Genomic DNA, 9,709 nt, shown 5'->3' with positions numbered 1-9,709 from the left:
GGGGGGATACGACTGGTCATCTCTCTCTGAATCCTCCTCTGAGGAGCTATCTGTAACCAGCAAGAAATCTGCATCGACATGTAGCACTGACTCCTCAGAAGACCTTGTTTTCACTCCAGATTTTCCCATGACCGACTCAAATGGCTGATGCATAGGAAGAGTAGATGAATGTATAAACATTGTTGACAAATGGAATAAATTATGGAAAATAATATGGCACGATACAATTCACATATACGATGACTGGCTAAACATGATGGCATTGCATGATTCACGTATATGATGCCTGGCTAAAGAAGATGGCATTGCATAATTCCCATATACTCCCTCCGTTCCTAAATATTTGTCTTTTTAGAGATTTCAAATGGACTACCACATACAGATGTATATAGACATATTTTAGAGTGTAGATTCACTCATTTTGTTCTGTATGTAGTCACTTGTTGAAATCTCTAAAAAGATAAATATTTAGGAATGGTGGGAGTATGATATAGAAACCAAACAGGTGGCATTCACACAAAGCAAATCTAAACTAAGCTGATGACATATAAGATGTATAATGTAAGCAATGCAAGGCTCCATATGCATGATATGACCAACATCAGCATGCCAGGTTAGAGCAAACACCTCAGGTGGTAAACAGGCGTGGCTGGCTCCTTCGGAATCTCCATCTGAATAGTTTTCCTCTGGAATACAATTTGGAAATGCAGGAGGAGGGCACTTTGCCCACCATGGAGGGGCGTCTGCATGAAATTATATTCGCAGGCAACGGTCTTCTCTTTTTCTCTACATGTTCAGTACGATTGTGTACAATATCTGACATGCATAATAAAAAATAGTTAGATTTTGTAATGCCTAAGGGGTGCATGCAAAAATCAAGACTGATGGTAGCAAACGAGTGGATGGATCCAAAACTAATGATAGCAGGTAGATTATAGCTTCAGTTTAAAAAGATAGACAATGGATCATCTATTGTTTGTTGCCCACCCAACATGAACCACATAGAAGACCCCAGATGAACCATATAGTAGACAAATACTATTTGTTGCTGGCTCGATATGAGACCCATGGGCAATTCAAAACTCAAGATTGAACGATAAAGTAGCAGGTAATAATAACCGATGTATAACATAAGCAAACACGAAAGACTGCGGCCACTCTTCCAGAACTGTGTAGTCCTCAGGTTTATCTGCTCAGTCGATGATGGTAATGAAGTTGGCATGGCTGCCGGCAACGGGGAAGATGATCTGAGGCGGCGAAAGGAAGTCTGCAGGGGGGATCTCTGCTGTAGTGAACGCTTCTATCGATGGTGCACCTCAGGTGGCATGGATGATGGCACGGCAGGAGCAGGACATAACACACAGAGATTTCTTTGACGCCTATATGAAAATGAAGTAAATCTGTAAGGGCTCCTTAGAATTGGAGGATTCTATAAACGCAAGGACAGGAAAAACACAGGAATAGCATAGGAATGCACATGCAAAACAGAGCATTTGGAAACATAGGATTTCAGTCAACCTGGGTGTTTGGCTCACATGAATTGGAAGAACAGAGGAATGGAGAAACAAAGTGAAGCGACGAGTGTACAACCTCTTTGGCATAGCCTTGTGGACCTCAGTATCATTGGTTTGGATGTGGAGGATGGTGATGATGCTGGTGTGACTGTCGGAGGCGGGGAAGAAGATCCGAGGCCTCTGGAAACAACGCCGAGGGTACTGCTCCGCTGTGATGGACGGTTCCATCGTTGGAGCAGCTCCAGTAAGGTGTACGATGACGAGGCTGTAGCATGACAAGACACACAATGTTAATCTGAAGTGGGACCCTAATATCACCTGCAATAGATGATGTAAAATACATCACCAAAAAGTGCTAGATGTAAAACGCATCAGCCGCGCCACGGCTGCTCCGACAGATGTTGTAAGTACTGTTCACTCTGAACTTAACTGAAGAAAATGAACTTCACAGTCGAAACTAAGTTTTACTGTCAAAACTGATTGAACTAGTAACAGAACCTTGCAATATATGTTTAGGGCGTTCGAGCACTAGTAGCAGAGAAGCAGTGATCTAAATCAGCAGACGCTCGAGCAGGGAACGCACTAGCAGAGAGCAAGTCATGCAGTAGCACCGCGAGCGAGTGCTAAAGCAGCAACTCCTATAGCTTCCGAAAGTCGTGCAACAGTAGCAGCAGCGCAAGCAAGAGCAGGAGCAGAGCAGCAGCACGAACTAAAGCAGGAGCAGTGCAGCAGCGCGACCGACAGCAAGAACAGAGCCGCAGCACGAGCAAGAGCCGGAGTAGCTGCAGCTAGTGCCATTGTGGAAGTCCCCGCCGAGGAAGCAACGACATGGGGGAGAGACGTCGTGGATGATGTGGCCGGCGATGGCGCCGTCAATGGAGACACGCCATGTCTGCTCGGTATCAAGCACCAGCAGCCCCGTGAGATCGAATAAAAGATAAAATGAAGCGGTGAGTGCAGAACCTCCTTGGTGGCGCCGAGTTGGCCTCGGCTTCATCGAAGGAATTGGTGAGGGTGTTGCGGTTCCGGTGGGGCAGGTCAAGACGGTGCTGTGGGGATTGAGGTGGTGTGATAGACGAGGCGAACGTCGGGGCAGTTCCTTGGAGGTGGAGGACAGGGCGGCTGATCCGGCAGGATGACGAGATCGACAATGGATCATCATCCGGTGCGGTGGATGAGGGACGACGAGCTGTTGCGGTGGACGACGTAGTCGGGGAAGAGTCTCCGGCTGGGCGGCGGTCGGGAGGCCGATGGAGGAGCGTGGGGTTTCGCGGGTTTTGGCGGCCTCGGTGTACAAATGGGGGGCATAGGGGGAGGTGGAGCCAAGCTTAGGGACACGCTTGTCCGAAATGTAGGGTAAGTTACCAGCGTACCCCCACCAGTTTTGACACCACGACGTGGAGCTTCATTTTCGGCTGAGGGGTAGAAGGGGGATTTTGCGTGTCTGGGCTGCGGGAGCGATTTCGGATGAGGAGGGAGTTCTCGCGCGCGTCCAAATTTCGGGATTACAAGGCGCGGCGCGGGTTGAAGAAGCGGGAGTTTCAAAGCAGGTGAAACAAAAGATACTCGCGCTTGAAAATTTCAGGATAACAAGGTGCGAATTCCTTGTTCGGCAGAACAAACTTAATGTGTAAAAAAACAATTCATACAAGACACAAGACAGTCATGTCCCCTTTTACTATATTGCTATAGATGCCATTGAAAAAACTACAAGAAAACTGTAAAAAAAATCAAGAGAACAAGATTACCCTGCACAGTACCAAATCGATTCGCACTTCCCTCAACAACAACAAAAAACAAATCAATTCCCACCAAAGAAAGAGTAATGTCCCTTTTTATATGATTACAGATGCCATGATCTCAAATTTCAATATTTGAATCAAAGTTATGTTGAATTTGAATATATCGTTAGGTGACCTTGCGGTTTATAATTGATGCGTCGTACATTTTGATCTTCCATCATATATGAACATATTACTGTTGGAAATATGCCCTAGAGGCAATAATAAAAGCATTATTATTATATTTCCTTGTTCATGATAATTGTCTTTATTCATGCTATAATTGTATTATCCGGAAATCGTAATACATGTGTGAATAATAGACACCAACATGTCCCTAGTAAGCCTCTAGTTGACTAGCTCATTGATCAACAGATAGTCATGGTTTCCTGACTATGGACATTGGATGTCATTGATAACGAGATCACATCATTAGAAGAATGATGTGATGGACAAGACCCAATCCTAAACATAACATAAGATTGTATAGTTCGTTTGCTAGAGTTTTCCAATGTCAAGTATCTTTTCCTTAGACCATGAGATCGTGTAACTCCCGGATACCGTAGGAGTGCTTTGGGTATACCAAACGTCACAACGTAACTGGGTGACTATAAAGGTAGACTACGGGTATCTCCGAAAGTGTCTGTTGGGTTGACACGGATCAAGACTGGGATTTGTCACTCCGTATGACGGAGAGGTATCACTAGGCCCACTCGGTAATGCATCATCATAATGAGCTCAAAGTGACCAAGTGTCTGGTCACGGGATCATGCATTACGGTACGAGTAAAGTGACTTGCTAGTAACGAGATTGAACGAGGTATTGGGATACCGACGATCGAATCTCAGGCAAGTAACATATTGATTGACAAAGGGAATTGTATGCGGGGTTGCTTGAATCCTCGACATCGTGGTTCATTCGATGAGATCATCATGGAGTATGTGGGAGCCAACATGGGTATCCAGATCCCGCTGTTGGTTATTGACCGGAGAGTCGTCTCGGTCATGTCTACATATCTCCCGAACCCGTAGGGTCTACACACTTAAGGTTCGGTGACGCTAGGGTTGTAGGGATATGTATATGCAGTAACCCGAATGTTGTTCGGAGTCCCGGATGAGATCCCGGACGTCACGAGGAGTTCCGGAATGGTCCGGAGGTAAATAATTATATATAGGAAGTGCTATTTCAGCCATCGGGACAAGTTTCGGGGTTATCGGTATTGTACCGGGACCACCGGAAGGGTCCTGGGGGTCCACCGGGTGGGGCCACCTGCTCCGGGGGTCAAATGGGCTGTAGGGGGTGCGCCTTGGCCTACATGGGCCAAGGGCACCAGCCCCAAGAGGCCCATGCGCCTAGGGTTCACAAAAGGGAAGAGTCCCACTAGTGGAAGGCACCTCCTAGGTGCCTTGGGGGGGAGGGAAACCTCCCTTGGCCGCCGCCCCCCCTAGGAGATTGGATCTCCTAGGGCCGGCGCCCCCCCTGGCCCTCCTATATATAGTGGGGGAATGAGGGCTTTTCATCCACGCCTTTGGTTGCCTCCTTCTACCTCTCCAACACCTCCTCCTCCTCCATAGTGCTTGGCGAAGCCCTGACGGAGTACTGCAGCTCCACCATCACCACGCCGTCGTGTTGCTGCTGGAGCCATCTTCCTCAACCTCTCCTTCCCTTCTGGCTGGATCAAGAAGAAGGAGACGTTACGCTGACCGTACGTGTGTTGAACGCGGAGGTGCCGTCCGTTTGGTGCTAGGATCTCCGGTGATTTGGATCACGTCGTGTTCGACTACCTCATCCCCATTCTTTGAATGCTTCCGCTCGCGATCGACAAAGGTATGTAGATGCATCCGATCACTCGTTGCTAGATGAACTCATAGATGGATCTTGGTGAAACCGTAGGAAATTTTTTGTTTTCTGCAACGTTCCCCAACATTTACTCCACCATGTGAACATATATATTGTCGTCTACCAAATAGACTAAATTTGAATCAATTTTCCTTATTTGAATATGATTGCTGTCAAGTTATACAATAATTTAAATATTATCTTGATAACAAAAAACATACATATAGCAGTGATCGTATTTCACTATGAACTACATGTACCATACGCTCTCCAATTCAAATATTTGTATCCATTTTATGTTGAATTCTAATCATAGTACATTATTGGTCTAGGTAGCGAGATGTTTGGGACAATCTAAACCCTCTTTTCATACGTATAATTTTTGGCTGAATTGGGACAAGTTTTGGTATAAGCCTCTTGCAAAACCGGAGATTCTCTCAACAAGCCTCGTGGTTCCGAGAGGGAACGTGTCACCTTTGTGTGCGAAACGATATACGCTGCCTCCCCCCTGATTTTATTTACAGAGGCAACATAGAACTATATGAGTGCCCTGTTAAATTTTGGAATTATTTCAGGTTCATTTGGCCTTTTTATACATTAATTGAGTTTCTAGACTTTTAATGTGCATAATCTAAATATGAATTGCATGCACATGCTTCGGGGCACCAAAGTGGGTTGAAAAATCACATGTGTGTCCTTGGTTGAATTTCTAGGTCCCATGGAAGAAATGAGAATGAAATTCAAACATCTGAGCGTCATGACTCGACCGAGAACATTGAGAAACTTTGATTTTAAATTCATGTAAATCCAAAACTCGCCTCGAAATCATGAAACTTGGCATGGTGTCACGTCGTGGCACTAACATGTTGTGGTAAAAAATTGGGCCGATTTGGAAGCTCGTGGTTCTAAGAGGGAACGTGCCACCTTTGAGTGTGAAACGATATACGCTGCCCCCCCTTGACTTTCTTAACAAAGGCAACATAGAACTACATTAGTGCCCTGTTAAATTTTGGAATTATTCCGGGTTCGTTTTTCGCTTTTTATACATTAATTGAGTTTTTGGTCATTTAATGTGCATAAGTCAAATTTGAACTACAAGCACATGCTCTCGTGCAGCAAAGTTGGTTGAAAAATCACATTTGTGTCCTCGGGTGAATTTCTAGGTCCCATGCAACAAATGAGAATAAAATTAAAACATCTGGGCATCGTGGCTCGGCCGAGAACATTGAGAAACTTGGTTTTAAAATTCTTGTAAATCCAAAACACGTCTGAAAATCATGAAACTTGGCATGGATGTCATGTCATGGTACTACCATGTTGGGGTAAAAAAATTGGCTGAATAGGAATATATTTTGGTATAAGCTTCTTGCAAACCGAAGCTTCTCTCAAGAAGGCTCGTGGTCCTGTGAGGGAACGTGCCACCTTTGAGTGCGAAACGATATACATTGTCCCCCTTGAGTTTATTTACAAAGGCAACATAGAACTACATGAGTGCCCTGTTAAATTTTGGAATTATTCCGGCTTCGTTTGGCCTTATTTACAAATTAATTGAGGTTTTGGTCATTTAATGTGCATAGTTCAAATTTGAAGTACAAGCACATGCTCCCATGCACCAAAGTTGGTTGAAAAATCACATTTGTGTCCTCAGGTGAATTTCTACTCCCTCCTTCCATCTATATAGGTCCTAATGCATTTTTCTAGGCTAACTTTGACCAAATGCTAGAGCAATAATATATGACATGCATCTTACACAAAGCATACCTTCAAATTTGTATGTCAAAGGAGCTTCCAATAATATAATTTTCATTGTATACATCTCATGTGCTATTAATCTTGTCAATAGTCAAAGGTTGTCTTGAAAAACACATTAGGCCCTATATCGATGGAAGGAGTAGGCCCCATGCAAAAAATGAGAATAAAATTCAAACATCTGGGCATTGTGGCTCGGTCGAGAACATTGAGAAACTTGGTTTTAAAATCATGAAACTTGGCATGGTGTCATGTCATGGTAGTACCATGCTGTGGTAAAAAAATTGGCCGAATAGGAACAAATTTTGGTATAAGCTTCTTGCAAATCGGAGCTTCTCTCAAGAAGGCTCGTGGTTCTGGGAGGAAACATGTCACCTTTGTGTGCATAATTCAAATTTGAAATACAAGCACATGTTCCAGTGCACCAAAGTTGGTTGAAAAATCACATGTGTGTCCTCGGGTAAATTTCTAGGTTCCATGCAACAAATGGGAATGAAATTCAAAATTCTGGGCGTCGTGGCTGGGTTGGAAACATTGAGAAACTTAGTTTTTTAATTCTTGTAAATCCAAAACATGCATGAAAATAATGAAACTTGGCTTGGTGCCATGACATGGCACCAACATGATGTGGTAAATTTGCAGTCCGATTTGCGAAGGCGCACACATTAAGAATCAACAAAGTCATTTTGGAACAAGTGATGTCACGTTACAATCGGAAACACAAGTATCATTGAAATCGTGGGCATTCTACTTACTAGTACCATTTATGTGCCGCCACGCGTCCCCATTTTTTATTAGCTAGGAGGCGCCATGCAGGGTAGCTATTTGAGTATGAGAGGCATGCGATCAGACCCCTGCGCGCGCTTATCAGGAGGAGAGCCCTTTGATCTCCATTTGCCGTCCACCTCTCTCCCAAGGTATCCACTAATGGCGCCCGAGCCTCTGTTTAATGGCGTGGCTATGTCTCACTCGACTGAGATTTAAGAGACAAAAATGAAAATCTGAAAGCACGGATCTTGATGTAAGATCTGACGGACCTATATAGCATCTACTGCGACTTATAGCAAGACTGATGAATATATAAGGACGATTAATATTTTTTTGATCAAAGAAGGGCTTGCCCCTTCCGATTTTCATTACTGAAAACCACCACAATTCACAAGAAGTTCAGCACAACTCCAGCCTAACACGAAGGACTAAAAGCTACCAGATTGAAATCGCAACATCCCAAGAGGCCAACAAAGGCCAAACATCCGTGCTAGAACCCAACATTTCACAACCGATGACACAATCCACATCCTAAACCGATTATTACATTAAAAGAAACCAGGAAACTAGTCTCCGCGGCGAGCGGCGATTAGCTCTTTCGTGTCCTCAAGACGCTGCTTGAGAACATCCACGGATTCCTCCACCAGCCTTTGGCGCTCGTTGCGGAGCATGTCGATCTCGTCCATAAGTTTCTTGACGATGACACCGGTCCTCTCCAACAAGGCACTGGTCTCCTCCTGCTGGTCTGCACTTCAGACGATCTTCTCCCTCAGCAGGTCGTGCTCGGCCCGGAGCCTCTCATTGCCATCCCTTAGTTGTAGGATGACGCTGGTAGCCTGTTCAAACGAGGCTATCATGTCGTCCTGCAACCTCGCCGAGCCAGAGATCTAATCCACGTGGCTATGGACGATCGCATGCATGCGCCTGTAACAGTCATCGCCTGCCCGTGAGAAATTTTCCCAGGCCATCGCGGCGCGGTGGGACATCTCTACTTCATTCGTGGAGCGGCGGGACATCTCTTCTGCTTCCGCGGCATGGCCGGACCAGTCTGCTGCATCGACGACGCGGCGGGACCTCCGTGATGCTTGAGCGGCGCGGCGAGACCTATGTGCTGCTACTTCCACGCGGCGGGACATGTCGGCTCCTCTCGCAGCGAGGCGGGACATCTCTCGTGCTTCCACTTCCATGCTCGCCTCTCCCTGGTGGCAATCTCTCGACCCAGAACTCACGCTGGCCAAGGCAGATGCAAGGGAAGGATTCTGAATGGCTTGTTTGTTTTTGTGGATGAGGAGTTGAGGAGGAATGTGCAGTCATCTTGGCATACTAGTATTTATAACCGAGTACTAATACACTCCTAAGTGGGAAACCGTTTAGGTTGTGATCAGTGTGAACAGGTTTGCAATTCAATATACTCCCCTTTTGTAAGGCCCATCTTTGGAAAGGTGCATGCATGCAACCATTTCATTGGTTGCATTGAAAGCCATTGTTGTTGGTGCCATGGCTGAAAAATTAATATACTTCATGCGTCCTTTTTCATTGGCTGCATGCATGTGAGAGAGTGCATTGGGAGTGAAATGAAAGAATTAATGTGAGCAAATTACTATGTGTCTTGGTCTAATATGCTCCTAAGTGGGAAACTATTTAGGTTGTTGTCGGTGTCAAAACCAGCGGATCTCGGGTAGGGGTCCCGAACTGTGCGTCAAGGCCGGATGGTAACAGGAGACAAGGGACACGATGTATTTTACCCAGGTTCGGGCCCTCTCGATGGAGGTAATACCCTACTCCTGCTTGATTAATATTGATGATATGGGTAGTACAAGAGTATATCTACCACGAGATCAAGGAGGCTAAACCCTAGAAGCTAGCCTATGGTATGATTGTTGTGTATGGAGTTGATTGCCTACGGACTACAACCCTCCGGTTTATATAGACATCAGATAGGGTTAGGGTTACATAAAGTCGGTTACAATGGTAGGAGATCTTGAATATCCGCATCGCCAGCTGGGAGATGATATGCAAACCCAAACAAGAAGGAGGGCTTGGGGTTTTGGATTTAAG

This window comes from Triticum dicoccoides, chromosome 3A (assembly GCF_002162155.2).
Source record: "Triticum dicoccoides isolate Atlit2015 ecotype Zavitan chromosome 3A, WEW_v2.0, whole genome shotgun sequence".
In the NCBI taxonomy this organism is placed as follows: Eukaryota; Viridiplantae; Streptophyta; class Magnoliopsida; order Poales; family Poaceae; genus Triticum; species Triticum dicoccoides.
The sequence above is the reverse complement of the archived record's forward strand: the minus strand, read 5'-3'. Positions refer to the sequence as shown.